At 44.5% G+C, this 20303-nt stretch overlaps 1 protein-coding gene across 2 annotated transcripts in view; it reads left to right on the top strand.

The window, feature by feature from the left end:
• The window catches only part of CAMTA1 (calmodulin binding transcription activator 1), a 3052768-nt gene that overhangs the window by 2189546 nt on the left and 842919 nt on the right, over window positions 1-20303 (top strand). The window lies entirely within an intron of this gene.

Raw genomic sequence — 20303 nt, forward strand, 5'->3', positions numbered from 1 at the left:
ACACAACACCAATGTCGGATAAGCAAGTCACATTGTGCTAAGATGTGTGTCTGGTTTAGCACTCAGCCGTTATGCACGCTTAAGGAGGTACATTTGGAATCATAGTGAAGTCATACATTTGCTGTGTCCTTGATGAATAGTACTTGTATTGGAATGACGTTTTAATAACATAAGGCCCAATTGTAAACTGTTGTAATACAAGTAATCACATTACATGTTACTAGAATCGTTGGCTAATTGTTTTAGAAGATTAACCTTTTTCCTATGATCTCCCATCAAAAAGCTTGAGAATTGATGCTCATGAACTTGTCTTCTGGGAGCTTTGTTATACTCTTTTAACATCGTGAATTACTTCCTTGTATTTTATAAGTAAGCTGATGTCTTAAAAGCTAGCCATAGAACCTAAAACCTGATCATGAAAATTATGTTGGTGCAAATCTGGAAAATGTAAAGAGGTTTTCATTAGTTAGAGTATAATATTGGAGAAGAGGATTTGTGATCCTTTATGCAATATCGAAATCTTAGTGCATTTTACTATGAGAAATGCCATGGCACATGCAGCAATGCATGGCAGGTGCAAAAAGAAGCACATCTTGGGAAGTACACATCATACCCTGCCTGACTGTGGCCACTAATTTGCCCGTCAGCCTTGGGGAAAACTCAGAGTATTCTATCAAACTTTTTAAATTTACCCCACACCTCTGCCACTTGAGGAGGGTCCCTTTTTTAAAGATGAGTGTGTTCCATTGACACTCTTTAGCCACCCAAGGAAAGTGGCATCTAGGAGAGTATCCCTTGCACCCCCTGCATTCCAGTGAACACCATTCTGTCGTTCATTTGATGCTAGGGTGCCCTAGGCATGTCCTAGAAATGCAGAACTTTTAAATTATTTAGCTTTTTATAAAGGTCTTCTGACTAGTATGAACTTTGAGTACATGAAAACATGCATTCTGAGAACGAAGCTCTTTGATTCAGTGCATGTGTCCATTTGCGACGAGAATCATTTTTAAGTTCCATTGTCAAAGTCAATCTGAAATGTGGTAGGCAAATTTGAATGGCACATCTTTTGGTCTATACATGCTGAACGACTTCCGCCGTCTGAGAAAGGAAGTGTGCAAACTCCCTGACCATAGGAACTTGAGCAGGGAGAAGTTTCCAAGAGAATTCCACACAAAATTGAATGTATGAAGGTGGCAAGGCTATTGTTCGTCTCGCAGTAACACCAGGAATGTGTTTATCAAGTAAGATGAAGGTAACGGAAGACACTCAGTGGTTGAGAGCCTTGATCCCTTGGAGAGGGTGGACCTATTAATGAATAGGGGCATGTTGTCACCCTCTATCATTTTTCAATATAATACTCACTGTACTGCTATCAGCGTTGTCTCCTCTGAGTTACAATTAGTTAAGCATTGGTCCTCTCATCTGACCAGTTCATTCATGGAAATGGACTAGTTACTAAGTGGTATTTCTGTACAGCCTTGCAGTTGAACCGCAATCTATTTTCTTACATGCCCAGTGACAAGGCCGGCCATGGCTTTGCAAGATATGCCTTACGGGGCATATGTGCGCATTAACTAATGATTAGTCTATAACTGAAGGAATACCTGTGCTTCCCACCGCAACATCTACTTCTTTCAAGCGACTATCATAATTTTTCATGTGGCGAAGAAAGACAAAGAGAAGTATACACACAATCAGCAGGCAAGGAGCAAATGTGTGAAATATGTCTTGCAGGAAACGACATCCTGTGACAGCGATCTGCACAACTAGTACACCACCACACTCCAAAATCTACATTGTTCCACTGTTGCATAAAGTACACTTAGTCTAACTAGAAGCAGCGGCGCGCGCAGGTAAGAGCGGTGAGGCAGGGTGGTAGGGGATTTTGACAGATGATGAGGGAAAATTAATTATTTATTTAATTTTCCCTCGTGGTCGTCTGTCGAATCCCCCCCCCACGCCCTGAACCCAGCCCCAACGCTCATACCTGCACGGGCCGCTGCTGCTAACTAGTCACTCGACTCTGAGGACCCAGGGTTGCAGAACACTGAACAGAAGGACCGTCCGCAAATCTCCTCATTCAATAAAAATATTGCGAGAAAGTTATTACTATAACATGCAGGGCTGCCCCACGTGAAACTGGGCCTACTTGCCATTGACGTCATGATGCACACTAGACGGTCAACCTCAATTTTTATGTACTTGTTAGATGTGGTGATAGCCAACAACTTCCGTTTTGACTAACATTTTATATATAATATATTTACTTATAGAGGCTTTTAGCAAGCCCTTTCCATCCAGTGCCTGATGTGTCCTTGACATTTTTCTTCTGACCGTTACAAGAGGGGGCATTGGGTTAGCCCACTTCAGCCACGGGCTAAATACGCTGTGAGTGAAGTGTTCCTGTCCTTTTACAAGGAGTCCATTACACACAAAGTAGTTCCTTTCAGTGCCAGTGACCATGAGAATACTTCCGCAATGTGTGCTTTTTTAGACCCAAAAATATTTTTGCATTTAGCCAATGGTTTTATTTTAGATTAATGAGGACTCCTCAGATTCCGCAACAATAACGTTTTGCAAAAATCAGGACAAAGCAAAAAAACACAAGTCTAAAGGCTTTGCCAATGCTTGTACGTCATATTTTTACTGTAATGTGATGATCCGCATTTAAGCAATGAAGACGCTTTTGGTCAGCTTATTTGCGCTGCATCTTTAAGTCAGAAATACCCAGCAATCCCCCCGTTTGTTTTTTTTATTGCAAACGATGCATACATTATGCATGGGCGGTATTAACGGTTAATGTGTGGCATCATAGAGCTGTAGTTCTTTACGAGGCAGCAAAAACAAACTCGTGTAAAAGATCTGATAATGCGGTGAGAATTTGCATTCCACTCAGCAGCCAAGCAGTTAGCAGTGAGCATTAAGCTGCAAGCCCCATTTGTCACCGGTTCTAAGAGGCAGGTTAGCCCAGTTACTGCCGTTATATGACCACCGAAGACATATATCTGATGATCACTCTGACACTGTTATGGCTCTCATATGCAACTGATGTAGCAGGTCTCCATAGCCAGTAAATGTCTTGGCTAAGACAGTAAAACTTTCTGCTAATAAGGAAATGTATAAAGTTGTCACCCGGTGATTTGTTATAAACACTTCTCGGGAGATAAGCACAAATCATTCTAATTCCTCAAGCCAGCCAGCAGCCGGAGAGTGAGCAGTTAATGTGAAAATGTTGATCTCCTTGAGTGCAGCAGCCGCAGTGGGAATCAAACATGGCTTCCCAGGTTACCGATTCCGCCCACCGGGCTGGCACTCTAGTTGTTCAACGGGAAACGAGTCGGTGGTCCCAGCTCCATTTTTCAGTTTAACGGGTAAATGCAATTGACAGCAAAGCTCCCAGACTAAGGGGCATATTATCAACGTACATAGCGATAGAAATATAATCGCCAGCTATCGCTGAATATTATCGCGATGATAACGCTATATTTACAACGCATAACGCTATGGCGATAATATTTCAGCGACAGCGGTGTTTTCAATGGAACATCGCCGGTTTTCCAACGATGTTCCATTGAAAACAGTGATAACATTGCTGATAGGACCCTGTGGTCCTATCAGCATAATCCATCTCCCATTAAAAGTATGCCTTAGTCAGGAATTTAACAGACGTTAAATTCCTGAGTTAAGTTTTTTTTTATCGCTGCACCTCCTTGTTAATATCGCGAAGCTGCCTTCACGATATTAACATGTGTTGTTTTCACAGCCACGCCTTCTTTGCATCTCATTAGCGATGCGAGGCGAGGCTGTGAAAAAACGGGCTCTACATCAAGGAAACACGCGCTAGCGTGTCCTTGATGATATTGCGATATAATTATCGCCGCTTTTCGCCCAATAATATCGCCAGCCCTTGCTAATATGCCCCTAAAGAATTAATGGAAAGAGAAATGAGCAGATACAGCCAAGCTGAAGATGGGTGCTCAAAAGATGCAACCTTTTACTATCGCCACGCCGGCCCCGGGCTGTGTACCAGAACCAAGCGATGCATGCTTTTTAGGAGGGGTTGTGATACAGGCATTAACTAATTGCATATATTATGTTATGAACATTATCAGGGAGCCTGGTGCTGAAAAGTGAACCACAATATGCAGTAAGGTCATACAGAAAGGCAGGCCATTCATCATCAAAGGTACAGCAGGACCTGCTCTGTAGATTCACATGGAAATCATTTAATGAGAGGGAGATTGTAAAAGTGTCAAAGAGAAGGAATGCAGACTGGAGAGAGAAAAAGAGATGCTGAAAAGAGAGGAGGGAGAGAAAAGGAAGAGGGGAGAGAAAAAGGAAGGCAGCTAGAATGAGAAAGAGAGTAAGAGATGAGATTAGGGTCGCAAGTGGCATCTGCTACTCCATGGTTGCCTTTTACTATGGAAACATGTTAAATGTTGTAGACTTGTAAAGCGCACAGCTACCCCAGCAACGGGGCGTCCCGGCGCTGTAGACCGCTGGGGAACCCGTCCTGGCTATCCCTGTGAGATGGTCCCTTTCTGGGTATCTCCAAGGTGAAACCAGGCATCCCTGGCATCTGTGGGGGTCCGTTGTAGAGATGAGGCAAGCTTAATGCCCAGAGTTGCCGAGTGTGTTCCTGGTTAGAGTAGGTACCGAGGCGAGAATTATCGAGTCCGTTTTGACCCTGGTCCACGACCCTGCCGTGTCGGGAATTGAACCCTGGTCCCTGGCCGATTCTCTGCTTACGGGTCTGCCGCCTCTAACTAGTGAGCCACACCTCTCCACATCCTTGTAACTACTGGGTTATTAAGGTAGCGGCATGAACAGAAAATATCAAGCACACAAAAGGTAATGGGAGCAATGCCTGCAATAAGTCTAACCACTGGTTTGAAGCCCACCCCAAGTGGCAAGGGTATGCCCAGACATGGGTCCAATGCTCACTGAGCCACTGGAACCAAGCTACACTTGATTGAATAGCCACAGTCAGGGCAAACCCGTCTTTGGTTGCTTGTGTTCTAGTTCAGGAAGGACCTGGTCTGGCAGTTCAGGCTGGACTGTTTCCATGAGGAGGAGGGTCAAGACTGATCTGCATATGGCTGGGGCCAAACTGAGGTGGCATGGTGGGAAAAAGAACAATGGGTTGGAATGATGTGACTAGCGACTGATGGTGGTTAGACAAATTGCAAGCATTGCTCCCATCAACTTTTCTGTTTGATGGCCGGGTATGCTCAGATGGGGGTCCCCTGCTCACTGTGCCATTGGAACCAAGCCACACCGGATTGAAGAGCCCCACTGGTGCCAAATGGGTCTTAGGTTGCTTGCATTCTGGTCCAGCTTTGACCTGGTCTGGCAGTTTAGATTGGACTGTCCCTATGATGAGCAGGGTCAGGACTGATTTGTATATGGCAGTGTCCAAACTGAGGCTGCATGGTGGGCAAAAAGAGCGATAGGTGGGACTGCTACCCAATGCGATTACCTGAGATCAGTGCTTAATTTGTGCCGGTGCTTTCCGGTGCTTAGCATCGGCACTTATTCATCAGGGCCGGGTCTACAGTATGCATCTGCCTGAATGCCATATTACATACAAAGTAATTCTAACTACGTCACTGACTCACCACAGACATTGTTGTTCTTCTCCCGAGTCCCCGGTTGAAGTGGCGAGAGCCAATATGTGCACAAACCACTGCACACACATACATAATCCTCCAGACAAACATATGTGCACAAACACGCACACACGCACACACACAAACACACTTAGCTCACACACAGGCATGACCATTATTTCAACATCGTTCACAAGAGCATGCACACGCTCGCAAACAGAGGCACCTGGGAATGCCTTAGACACGTAGCTACACCCACATTCTAAATATTTCACCCCATGCATGCGAAAAATTTTCAGCATCATTTGAACACTCGCGCACTTTCGCCGAGCAATAGCTAGATGCAGCAAAGGTGAAGACACACACTGCTATGAATGCCACGTACACACACACACAAGTATATCTCATGTGGGTGCTTACATAAACAAACAGCAGTGGCAGCACATATACACACGTGTTCAAAGTACTAAACGCCTTTATAGAGATAGACAAAAATAAATATTGCTTTCATTAATGCATCCTACAGAGGCACATCTCTCTTGTCCTAACCCAGGCGGTCCAGTTTGCTTTTGTACCACAGCTATAATTTTCCTTCTACAGGCACTTCCGATATAGGCATATATATAATTAAAGGCTGATAGCTCCGAGATTAACCGCATCTGAAACAGAGAACTGTGCGTGTCAGCCAGGGTCTAATTCGAAGATAACCAACTCAGCTTTTCATCCTTACAAACTCGATAAAATCTGTACCATTGAGTTGTATGACAATGTGATGAAGTATACACTGATAAGTGTTATACACTTCTAATCAGTGCTTACTTTGAACTGGTGGTTTCCAGTGCTGGGCTCCACCACTTAATTGTCAGCATAATCTCCAACTCTAGTGACAGTCTACCACATGGTAGAGCTGTGTGAGATGTGCACAACAACTGTTTTTATTAAGTCAAATGGCATTGAACATGGAGTCGGCCTCTCACGCCATTATTATAGCCTTGTGTGGCCTGAAATAGTCTGAAACGTCACACTTGTAGGAGTGCGAAGGTTAGGTGTTATGTTACTGTCATTGGCAGTGCTGGCAGGGGCAATGTGTGGTGCTGGCTGCAGTGGCTTTTCGGGAAGAGCACTGGCACTTAATTATTTACAAATTAAGCACTGCCTGAGATTAGACAAACTGCAAGCATTCCTCCCATCACCTTTTGTGTGTTTGATCAACAGAGAATAAACAGGGCGTTTGTGCTCTTGTTTACTTTCTTTAGTTTCTAGAGTTTAAAATTCATTTTGCAATACAGCAAATGAGATTCTGTCAAAGCTAGTAAGAAGCCACATCAGATTTCACTGGAGATTAAAGTTGTGGGGGAGGTCACTTCTATTACCTCTTGGTGAATTGACTACCTTGCAAATAACGTGATAGAGAGGACAATGGAAATAATAGAGCTAGAGAGAGAAAATGAGAAGAAAAAAGAGAGGACAGAAGAAGCAAGGGAGAACAAAAGAGGGTTTTAGGAGACAGTGCATGAGAGAAAAAGAAGACAGCAAGAGGAAGAGTGTCTCAGAGAAAGCAGACGGAGAGAGAGAGCGAGAGAGAGAGAGAGGAAAGAGAGAGAGAGAGAGAATTAAAGACGTAGTCAGAGGAAGAAAGAGAACAGAAAAGAGAGAAATACAGAGAGAGATTACTTAGTAAAAAGAGTAGTGGCGGCTGCCACCGAGTAGGTTGGGCGGGTCCGGGGGATAGAAAAATAAATTAAAATATAACTTACCTTGCTGCAGGACCTCCAATTTGCGTTGTCATCTTCTGTTCCTGCTTGAAGCAGGAAGCACAAACAGGCTCCCCAAGCCAATCACAATGCTGCAATAGCGTTGTGATTGGTCTGAGCGCTGTGGTTCAGTGCTCAGACAGGCTTTGAGAGCCTGTGCATGCTCCCCACCAGGCTGTATATTACAGCCTAATGGGGAGCATGCAGATGTGCATGATTGTTTGGCCAGCCCAAGCTGGCCAGCCAAACAGTCATGCGCACTTAAGTGCCCACCACTCCCGCCCTTTGTTGACTGTGGCACAGCCAAGCCCCGCCCGCCCCTTAAACTGGGAAAATAAAATTATAAAAACAGTGTTATTTTCATTTAATTTTTCCTTTATCCACTCTCAAAATGCAGTGAGGCGATGTTCCTCCGCCTTAGCTGAGGAGCCGCCGCTGAAAAGGAGTTTTGTGGGTATAAATCTATTGTATACATGACAGTAGTATTAAAACATATAATTTGTCGGAATTCAAAATATTGCAACCCTACTCAGCAGTTCAGTTCACACAATTTCAATTTCAATTGTCTTCTTAATCTTTTTTAGACGGTCTCATGTTGTTTGTTAAATCCACTGCTCCTTGATGAGGTATCTGCTATGCAAAAACCTTCAACAAATAATAACCCGTGCATAATTTGCCTTTATTGATAGCAATTCCGAAGATGTATGTATTGCAATTTCTACCATTAGGAAAACTGAACCATAAAAATATATAATAAATTGCATATTTGTTGGGACTCGTGAGTGGTATTGCAGAATCATTTATATAATTTTAAGTCACACATCTTTTATCTTTGTACTTCAAAATCTGAAAACAGTTCTAGTAAAGCATTCCTGGAGGATCATTCAAATACATCAAAAACAGCATCTCCTAGAACAAGGCTACTCTAACTAACACTTCAGGCCACAAGAAAATAGTACATCCCCCTTTGAAGGAACGTGTGATTTCTTGCAATCGCTTTAGGACACCACATATTTTGGCGCCGAGGGTGGAATATACATATTCTTTAATGTGTGCACAGTCATTTTGGAAGTTAAAGGGAATTCCTGCATGCATCTTTAAAAAAGATTGAAGTTACAGGAAATATCCCTGTGTTTAGGGGTGGGCGGAACTCACTGAGTTTTACTCCACAGAATTGCATGGAGTTACATAAAAACTCTGCGACATTATGCGGCTTTCCACCAATGGTTGGAAAATATGCAGCTTGCACTGCAATTTAGCACCGGTAGTCCGAGCAGCGCTGAAATCAGTGCAAAGAACACCATGCGTTGCGCAAAAGCATGCAGCCAATTGAGTTGATTTTGCTGCCGCTCAAGTAGAAAATATACTCAAGCTGTAGCAAATTTAATTGAACTACAAGCCTCCGTCTGTGACCACCCACGTTTGAAAATCACGCTAGGGGATGCAAAATCTTGATTGTGCTTGCCAGAGAGCATTTTCTGGAGCCTCATGGGAGAAAAATCTGCCACACAGTGATTGACAGAATTTGGCTAGAACTCCGTGTTAAAGAATAAAGTGGAGTGACTAAATTTACGCCAATTCTGCAGGCTCAATATAACATTCCTCCCACCCCTACCTGTGATGTCTCACTAGTGTCCTTGAACAAACAATTGCATGTTGGAATTACAGCTCTATTTTGTAATGCAGCGTCCGCCAGTTCAATAGCGGAATTATAGACTTATGTTGGGGCTGGTCAATAGTTTGAAGGACTGTCCAATGTGCATGAAGTGGCCTGGTGCTTGGCCTGCACTGCCTCTTCGCAGGAGTTGCCTGCTGGGGGACAGACTGTCATAGGAGCAGGGATAGACCTTTGAATAGCCTCTTTGTCGGTACTGTTATCTGGCCGGCTTGAAATGCACCTACCTTTGGGGCGGGGACTTATTTGTTCCTTCCCCTCAGAGATAGATAGAATTTGGAATGGATGGAATGTGGGACGGCACAGCAGCTGCAGTGGCTGAGAGCACCTTTGAAAGGTGTTGCAGTTGGATACAATGAAAGGAACCCTGTGTGTGCACTGTGAAGTAGTGATCAGAAGACAGAGTACTACTGCACAATGACCTCGCCCATGTGAGAGGAGCTGAAGTCCATTGTAGTCTGTTTTGATGAAAAGAGAACTGTGAGATTGTGCTCTCCCTAATTCAAGTGTCAATTTGTCATTTGAGCAAAAGTTGCTTTTATGCACACGGTTAACGATCAACATGTCCTTCTGTGTCTGAGGTATTAGGATCATGAGTAACCTGCCGCTGTGCTGTAACGCTGTAGGCAGGTATGGAGGATATTGTGTGTGTGTGTTGTGTGTGTGACCACTAACCTGTGCACATGCTGGTCAATTTGAACAAAAAAAGGAGAATGCCTGTTCCAGCCATGCTCCGGTTGAATGGGGGAGACGTGAGTCCACTGACCGCGTTAGTGATGTCACAACACAGGCCTTCTATTGCATGGTGAGAGTGGTGATGCTGATGCTGCTGAAAACTTGAGTTGTGCAATGACAGGGCTGGTGCTGTCACGTGGCGTTGGGGGTGCATGTTTGACATTGTTTCAGCATTCTGTCCATCAATTGTTCTTTTTGCGGTTGATTGTTTCAACTTTCTGTCCATCAATTGTTCTTTTTGCGGTTGATTGTGTCAGCATTCTGTCCATCAATTGTTCTTTTTGCGGTTGATTCTGTGTGCACCAGGGCACGCTACTGTTCTAGGGATCGCCACAATGTGCCTTCTGTATCTGCACTCGGTAGAGCTTGGCAACTGACCTGAAGGACTGTCTCTGCTCTAGAATGGCCTCTTTACACGAACAGTTAACTCTGAGGTGATCCTCATGAATATTGTCTGTCACCAGCGGCGGCCGGCACAGCTAAGCGTGGGGTGAGGTGGGCGTGGCGGGGGGGGGGGGGGGAAGTTGGCAGACGATGGAATAGGTATTATTTATTTATTCAATCATACCTATTCCATCATCTGTCAACTTCCCTCCTGTCCCTCTCCTGCCCCGCTCACCGCGCTTACCTGTGCCGGTGCCACTGTCTGTTACCGTGTCTGTCCCTAGCTGGTTACCAGCACTGCTTTTATCCTCTGGAGGGCTCCAAATTAAGCTCTGAAGTAATTTCCTGGATGCTGGTGTAATCTATGTAATTTCAAGTTGTGCTTGTTGCTCGAAATTCCTGAGATTTTGCTGTAGCACCACTTCATGTAACTACACACTCTATTTAAAGCAAACGTTTTGCATGAACACTAAAAGAAAGATGAAAATATCCAGAACTCATTTTTTTTTTTTTTTTTTAGAGTTTTATATAGCGCGAACTAGACCCAAGACATCGGGTATCAGAGCGCTTTACATGAGCGCCAGTTTTGTTACAGAAGGACACATAAATTGCTGCTGTTGGTGGTGATGGTGCCTTTGCTCCATTTCTCTAAGCACAATTTGGATGCAAGGAGGCCTTCTGCATTAAAATATAGTGCCAGAAGTTGGTTTTGCATTTAACATTTTGATGGGTAACTTCACATAATTTCCCCATAAATTTGTATAATTGCAAAAAATGTGATTTCTCCAAATACATCAAAATATGTATGAGAGTTGCAATGAATGAATGAATGAATGAATGAAAATAAATTTATATCGCGCAGAACTCAGCCCAGTGGGCATCAAGGCGCCTGACACGCAATGACACACAATGTGAGGCAATAGTATCCAGGGACGGACTGGGAATGTAAACTGGACCTGGCAATTAAGCCAGACCAGCCGTGGGGGTAGTTTGGGGGGTGTTGGTGGGAAGCTCTGTTGCTGCTGATTTTGGTACAGGGCGCTAATATTGCAGCACTGCTGCAAAACCGGTCCCCTGTACCAAAAACAGCCCTCACCGGTCCAAAACTGGCCCAACCCTTCTGGCCCACCGGGGTAACGCCTGGTGCCCTCTATGGCCAGTCCGGCCCTGATTGTACCACATGAATAATTCCACTGAGTGTAAAGAGTTCCATTGAAGTAACAGCAGGAAATGAATTATCATGTGAAAAACTACTGTGACCATAATGCATAGTGTCTTGAGTTAATAAGAGTAGGGCTGGACTCAGTTGTAATTTAGAAGATAAACTGAATATTATATTAGTACATGGTCAACAATACTATGGGAAATCAGAAAGAGAGAGGAAGGGCCATTAAAGCCAAGAAACACAAGTGAAAGCCATTCAGGCTGGTTTGATGGGCGTTTTAGTTCTTCTCACCACTGCAACTATTTTTGACTGTGGGTTCATGTGACGCTGATGCAATATCTGTAGTGAGCAGTAGTATGATAATGTTGTTTGTTAATGCGTGTGAACGCAAGAATATAAAGCCATAACTTAGGGTACTCAAACACCAGCTTCTCTGTGAAATTACAGCCCCTTTAGTCAGGGGAGACCAGCGTTTTCGAATGTGCTTGTTGTGCGAAGAGACATCCCATGGGCTGATATGATTTTCATGTTATGCAAAAGGAAATGTAAAATAGGCCAGCATGTTTTATTAAAATGGCCCGACATTAAATCTTTGTGTAAAATGTATTCGGACTACTCAGTTAAAGCAATGAGCCCTTTTTAGGGCAATTAATGCCCTTAATTTGATATGAATTTGTTTTAAGCGCTGTACTGTAAGCAGATCCATGTGTTCATTCATCTTTTAAGAGGCCATTTGGAAGGGATTATGTTGTTTTTAATTCTGTTTTATGTGACTGTCAATAACTGTTGTTTTTTTTTTTTATAAATAAGAAATATGTACTAAACAAATCAATTGAAACACGTGGCTTTCTTTGCATAGAATTCAGATTATATTTGGCAGGCCTTATTTTTTCAGTTTTTCAATTTACTATGTGCAATATTTGTGCAAGAAGCACGTCTGACCAATCTTCGCCTCTCAGCATGAATGTGCTGTGCAGTCCTGGAGATGGTCTCCGACGGTAGCGGGCACGAGGGCTAGCGGTACATCACAGAGCAGTGTCCACCAGGAAGCTTGAGCTCACCCCCACTGGATCCTTTTCATCTCTTGCTATGTCTGACGCTACTGCCTTCTCATGCCTCGCTGCAGGGAGGTGCACTTCACCTCAGATCAGCTTTGCATGCGGCGCACTACTGATCAGTGTGATCGATCCAGCACAGAGCTTTGATGCTAGAAGCTTGTGTTTGGCCACCGTGGCCTTCCAGCAGCACCCTAAAGCGGAATTCTCTATCCTGAGGCCGCGATGATCTCCCCAGCTTTGATGGCCATCTTCATTAAAGTAGAGCAGCTCATGGTCACGCGCCATCATGGTGGGAACTCACAGGAACCTCTGTCCTTAATTTGATGTGACTCCACTTTATGAACGGTCAAAAGGCGGACTAGATTTGTGAGTGTATCTAGGGATGTGAAGACGGTGGTGCATTGGGTGAGATGATCCCGCCCTCGGGCAACACTGCTTGGGTTAAGGATCTGGCAATGTGTAGTAATAGTAATTACCACACTATACAATATCTCTGTTCTCTACGCTATGTGAACAAATGTAAATTATTACTCAACACCCAAGTATTTATTTTATTAACCAAAGAAAGATGAATGCTGAGTGATTCTGATGGAATTCGAACCTGTGACCTTCAAGTTACACACTGATCCCTACTAGAAATGCTTTAGCCCACTGAGCTACCTTACCACCTTAAACAGCTAGACTGCCTCTTGTTCACAGTGTACATCCCTCAAAGGTCTGAAGATATCTGGGAAGATTACACGAATCCTACACAGAGGCTTGCCATTGTTTCTTTCAGTAGCTGTGTCACAAAGTGATGGAGACGATGAGTAGCTGTGTATCTTGGTCTGCAATGAGGGTTTGTGCTTTTTTGACATCACCCATCCATAAAGTTGGAAAACTTTCCGAACATCTGCGTACTTTCAGTATGAGTCAAAGTAAAGCTTTTCAACCCTTCAGCCAAGGTGGACATGATACACCTGGAAACTGCCATCCAGTTTTCATGCTACCATTCAAGGATGCCCTTAGGCATGACAGGCAAAAGAGGACATTGCAGTGCCCATTATTGCCACCCACCCAAAGGAAAAGGTGGCTGCAGGGGTGCTACCAGCATGAATGAGTTCCTGTGCCATACAGGGATCCCTTTGTTCGCCCTTTAGCACCTCTTTGACAAAGATACATTGCAGAGCTTAACAAAATATTACATAAAATACATTTTGGTTTATTTGGTGCTCAGGATAGAAGCATCACAACAGTGTATCTTTACAAATTTGATATCCCTTTCTGAGGCAGTTAAGTGACACCTCAGATCACAACACAGTTTTGATGTATATATGCCAGTACCCCTTTTATAGGTCGAACCTGGGCAATGCATGCTCTGCCCTGCGAGGCATGCTGTATTCAAGTATGTACTTGAAGTCCCGCCCACTCTCTGCCCATATTTTTCATTGGCTTGTGTCATTGTCCTTCGTAAATGCTGGCTTCTGATCCATTAATAGGCTTGTTAGTCCCTCCTTAGTACCACCTTGTCTTTGTTTGTAACCTCCCATGAAGACTTGCCCTTTTACTTCTGCTGTTACACTGTATGTTTATTTAATCTGTAAGCACTATTTTCTTTAATGAGTTTCTGGTACTGCAACATTCAGCACACTATGCACACTTTCATTTTCAAAGCAACCCGGGACAATCGTGGCCGCTTCTTTGCAATGAAATAGGTCTTGCATTTACGAGAGTTTCAGCTATTGTCATTATAAATGACAATAGCTGAAACTCTTGCAGATTCGAGACCTATTGCATTGCAAATATTTTTTTGTAAAAGTGCCCCATGCGGCACTTTCACTTTAATTGCGACCGCACCCCTTTCTTTAGATGCGGCTCATGTAAAGAAAGGGGCGTGGCCGACATTAACGTGAAAGCGTGGCATGGGGCGCTTTTCAAAAATTGCATTTGAAATGCGCAGGTCTCGCTTTTGTGAGCGTTAAAGCTATTGGCATTGTCATTTACAACGCCAATAGCTCAAACTCTCTCTCGTAAATGCGAGACCTATTGCTTTGCAAATGCTTGTTTATTTTGTAGCCTTTGCATCCATTGTTTTGCTAGTGAAGCATTTGTGTCCGAAGATCTCAGTCCCAGGAAGTACCCTTTGGGAAACGTATCCCCTGTTGCAACACAGACAATTGCTGAGATGGATTTTTTGAGGTTTCCGGTGCCTGAACGGCTGAATTGCCAAAGGATTTAAAGCCCGAGAATCCTCTCACCTGGTTTCAAGGATTGCTGAAGACCATCTCAGCAGCCGGTGTAATTGTTTTCTCAAATTAATGATACAGTATTGATGTGCTGCATGTACAGTACAGCGGTCTTGAAATGAATGGCTGTGAATCCTGTGACAGTTTGTCTATTGTAACAAGTTCTGCCTGTCCACGGGGACCCTCTGTGTAATTAGCTTGTGCCCACTCCTGTAATGACATTCATGCTGATGGGGAAATTTTTAATAATAAATTTAAAATGAATTGCACACCAATATGCGCATGGATAGAACGCCAGAAGATTGATGGCCTGACGTAAACAATAGAAGAGCATCTTCATAGAGTAAGTCCCCCAACGACGACCGGCGCCGTCTACTGCTGGCCAGGTCGGCTAAATAATAATTAAGAATGTCCAACCAGGTCCGGGTGAGGTCTGTATGATTTGTGCTATATCTAGTACTATATCCTGCATGCCTGGGTGGAATTTATGAGCTGCATTAAATTTCCTTTTATCCCTAAGTTTATTTTTATATTTCACTGTAGTAAAAACACCAGTAAAAACATTTATGAAAAAAAAAGAATACCCAACCTGCGGGTCTGGTTGGTGGGAACTGCAGCTATTGTTGTATGTATGTATGTATGTATGGTGAACCAAGCCAAAAGGCAAAGAAGCACTGTATTTGGTCAAGTAAAAACATAAATTCTTCGAGTAAGAGCAAACGGTGCTGGGTTGAGGATGGTTAAATCATTGTGTCAAGTAGTGTTCTTTGACAGGGGCCAGGGGGTTCAACTCTTTCCTAAACCAGAGCAGCCATCTTGATGGATTCAGGGATGTTTTTCCTGATACCCAGTGCATAAAAAGACTTGCTGTCTTGTTTTTTTCTTTTTTACACCTCTTACTCTGTAGTGTGATGAGGGTGTGGCAGCGTGTGTGACGAAATCCACCAGAGATGGTGATCTGGTCTGCAAGATAAGTGAGGGTGCGTGTCGTTTTAGCTTTGTAATTGATGCAGCTGGCTTTGAAGATGGTGTGGGTGGGCAAGGGGTGCCAATGGAGTTCTATCAGGATAGTGGTGATGTGATCATATTTTTTCAGCCCTTGGATGAGACATGCTGCAGCATGTACGATGCCCCTAACTAGTTCCAGTGTGGCATCTGGAAGGCCCTGGAATAAGACACTACCACCATGCAGATGTGAGAGTAGGAAGGCTTGAAAAGCAGTTTTGAAGTCGATATCTGTATAAATGGTTTGACTTTCTTCAGAAGAGAAAGCTAGTATCAGGTGATCTTTGTTTCAGTAAAGGTTGGAGTTTAAAGTCGAAAAGGCAATAAAACAAATTCTGTCTTGATTGGGTTGACCTTCAGGTAGGCACTGGATATCCAGTTCTGGATGATGTGCAGGCAGTCATTGAGGCATTGGATGAAGCAGAGGAGACCTTCAAGTAGAGTTGTGTGTCATCTGCATATTGGTGAATCATGATGCTGTTAACTGGGATTAGAGCACCAACTGGGCCCATTTATAGATTGAAGATGACAGGAGACAGCATGGAGTCTTAGGGTGGCTCCACAGATTATAGGGATCTTTTGTGACCTGGATGTGCCCATGTGAATAAACTGGTTTTAGTTGAAAAGGTAGGAGGAGAACCAGTGAAGAACATGGCCAGTGAGACTCCAGAGTGTGTATGATGGTGGGATGATCGATTATGTCAATGGCAGCTTAGAGGTTCAGGAAGGCCAGGAGGCAGTGGTCATCCTCGTCTGTGGCCAAGAGATGCATTGTCTGTGATGTGTACGGTATCGGTTTCTGTGTTGCAGCTTGATATAAAAAAGACTGGTGGTTGAGCAGGAGATAGTTAGTATTTAGTCTTGGAGGTGAACAAAAACTGCTTTTTCAACGATCATGGCAATAAATGGAAGGTGAGTGATGGACTCTTTTTTTGTCAATGTCATCAGGGTCTACTTTAGGTCTCTTTAAGTATGTTGAACAGCATAACATCTGTTTAAGGATGAAATTTAAAGGGAGTTAAACTCTGTGATTTAGTCCTTTTGTGGTATAGTGATGTCATGAGTGATGTCACTGACCATGTCATGAGTGATGTAATATGTAACGTCATCAGCAGTGCATTGCGGGCGCGTGAGTTATAGTTAGCTGAACTAACTATAACGGGGGAATTTCAATGGTTTTGTACGAGTGAAAAGTCCAGCTAACTATAACGCCCCTGAAACCTATGTTTTTTTTCAGTGAATTTCTAAGGTTTTTTAAATGCTAATTCCTAACTATAACGTGCCTGAAACCTATGGTTTTTTCAGTGAATTTCAAAGGTTTTTTAAATGCTAATTTCTAACTATGCCTACAGAGATAGGACATGTGAAGAAAGAAGAAAAAACGCACAGAAAGAAAAAAAATGCAGAAAGAAGCAACAGAAGTCCTCAAAGACGAAGAAAAGTGCAGGAAGAAGGATAACGTGCAGAAAGAACAAACAGAAGAGCAGAAAGAAGCCTGGTTGCAAAATCATCCTGTACCCTCAACCTTTTCAGATGGATACTGGTGGTAACTGAGTCTGACTAACCAGTCCTAGAGCCAGTGCTATGTTAAAAGACACTCAGAATACAGTGAAAACACCTACATACACTAGGGAACACTATGCGTTGAAGTCCCCCTGTGATCAGCATGACCTCCTCTGTAAGCCCCTAGTATATAATAGGGCAGGGGATTAAAACTACCTCTTAAAACACGCCACAGGGCGTGTTTGCACACTTCACCTCAGGCCCCGTCCCCTCACTTCCCCACTGTGTAAACACACCCTGTGGCCGTTTTAAATTGGGAGATTAAGTCCCCTTGAATCCTGAGGGTCCCTAGGGTCCAACTAGACCACTAGGTACCTCCAGTAAGCGACACAGAGCTGCGTTGCAGAGAGATGTAAAAAGGGGCATGGCCTAGACCACCTCTCTGCAACGCAGCGCAGTGGCGCTTACTGGAAGCACCTGGTGGGGTAGTTGGCCCCCAGGGGCTCTCAGGATTGAAGGGGAATTATTTCCCCAACTTAAAACGCGCCACAGGGCTTGTTTGCACACGTTAACTTAGGCCCCGTCCCCTCCCTTCACCACTGTGTAAACACGCCCTGTGGCCGTTTTTAGTTGGGTGATTAAGTTCATTTGAATCCTGAGGGTCCCTAGGGTCCAACTAGCCCACTAGGTACCTCCAGTAAGCGCCACAGAGCTGCGTTGCAGAGAGGTGTAAAAAGTGGCACGGCCTGGACCACCTCTCTGCAACGCAGCTCAGTGGCCCTTACTGGAAGCACCTGGTGGGCTAGTTAGCCCCCAGGGGCCCTCAGGATTGAAGGGGAATTATTTCCCCAACTTAAAACGTGCCATAGGGCGTGTTTGCACACGTCACCTCAGGCCCCGTCCCCTCCCTTCCCCACTGTGTAAACACACCCTGTGGCCGTTTTTTAAGTTGGGAGATTAAGTCCCTTTGAATCCTGAGGATCCCTAGGGGCAAAATAGCCCACTAGGTACGTCCAGTAAGCGCCATTGCAGAGAGGTGTAAAAAGGGGCACGGCCTGCACCACCTCTCTGCAACGCAGAGCAGTGGCGCTTACTGGAAGCACCTGGTGGGCTAGTTGGCCCCCAGGGTCCCTCAGGATTGAAAGGGAATTATTTCCCCAACTTAAAACGCGCCACAGGGCGTGTTTGCACACGTCACCTCAAGTCCCGTCCCCTCCCTTCACCACTGTGTAAACGCGCCCTGTGGCCGTTCTAAGTTGAGAGATGAAGTCCCCTTGAATCCTAAGGGTCCCTAGGGTCAAACTAGCCCACTAGGTACCTCCAGTAAGCGCCACAGAGCTGCGTTGCATAGAGTTGTAAAAAGGGGCGTGGCCTCAGAACACCTGTCTGCAACGCAGCTCCCTGGCGCATACTGGAGATACCTGTTGGGCTAGTTGGCCCTCAGGGACCCTCAGTATTGAAGGGGAATTAATTCCCCAACTTACAACTGGCCAGGGGGCGCGTTTGCAGAGAGCTGCAAGGAGGGGGCGTGGCCTCCAGCACGATGCCGGTCTTTTATTTATTTTATTTTTTTAAGAAGGAGGGCTGTGTGGCCCCTCTTCTTTTTCTAATTTACTGGCCCTGGGGACCCCATCCCCCAGGGCCTGCATCCTAATTGTTTTTGTTGAAAAAAATTATTTTGGCCCTCCCAAGGCCTTAATCGGCCCCGAGGACCCCAAACCCCAGGTCATGGCCTTTTTTTAAAAAAAAATCTTTAGGAGGGGGCTGCGTTGCCCCCCTCCTCAGGCCACTTATGGCCCCAGGGACCCCATCCCCCGGTGCTGGCCATTGTTTTTTATTAATTAAAAAAAATATATATTTATAGAAGCACCTAGGAAATGCTGGACAAACCGTATGTACCTATCACCATGACGATTTGCGTGATATTCATTAAAAGGCGACTATGCATAGAATGAATCCACATGGAATGTATTTACACCGCTAGTGAAGCTCTGACGTGTCTGACGCCCTACCGTGCCTAATCCTGGCGCCCCCGCCGGTGGGTACTCTCCAAGTAGACACCCTTGTTGTTTATTTATACAAACATGGGTAGCTATTGACGGGCACATTTAATATACACGCACACCAACCCATTCAAAGGGGATTCGACAAAAATTCGACCAAACTATGCAAGAAACCCCCCTCACGGTTAATAAAACACACATCCACCGCCGGATGTGTAATACTTTTTATTTTACTCTCTGGAAAGGAGACGAACCTCGCTTGAGAGTCACAGCGTGCTCCTGGCTGAGCCCAATGCTGTGTTACACCCACCAGTGCCCGCCGAGTGCCTCACACCTCTGTGTTGTATTCCACCAGCTAGTGCGTATGCTATGACACTCTCTAGCCCATGTGCACTGTAACACCATCCCGTTAATATGTCATGCCACACTTGCCTTCGCACGGGTTATATTGCCCCATCTAACGTGCCTTCCTCGATGCCTATGTTATAACGCACAGCGCTATGCCATGCATATTACAATCTGGGATCCATATCTTTGTCACAGTGCATATGCAACGTTACACTCCCCAGCACATATTTTATATTACAACTTTAGAGACTAGTTAGGTTACACAACACTGCCCTGTGCATATTACACTCCAAGGCGCATATCACGCGCTAGTACCAGTGCTGTCTCGTGCTCTCCAATGAATCTGTCATTGCGCACAATGTATTGAATATTATATTTCACGCCCCGGTTCATCTTATATCACACTTTTTGGTGCATAGTTTATACCATATACTATATCTAGTTTTCATTTTCAATCGTGCTCTCAGGACTCTACTCTATATAACAACACTGCGTCCACCTACCCTTTTCACGGGCATTACATTTTGCGATGGGGGGTGGAGGGTCAGGGGGTGTTTCTGCCAAGTGAGCCCGGAGTCACAGTCACAAACGTCCTCTTCTTCCTGAATAAAAGTGAGATTATGCTGCATTCTTGTTCATATTTTAAGTAGTTCGCACAGACACACATTTTAAAAACAATAAAGTTCTTAATACCCACCTTCTCTGAACAGTTAGCTTGCTGCCCCATCCACCTCCTCCCTATCCTCTGTTTTCTGAATCCATGGACTAGCCTCCTCCCTCCTGCCATGCATGGTCTGATGTGCTGCCACTGCCCTCCATTTAGCATGATGTACCAGTCC

Source organism: Triturus cristatus, chromosome 1_2 (assembly GCF_964204655.1).
Source record: "Triturus cristatus chromosome 1_2, aTriCri1.1, whole genome shotgun sequence".
NCBI classification, from domain to species: Eukaryota; Metazoa; Chordata; class Amphibia; order Caudata; family Salamandridae; genus Triturus; species Triturus cristatus.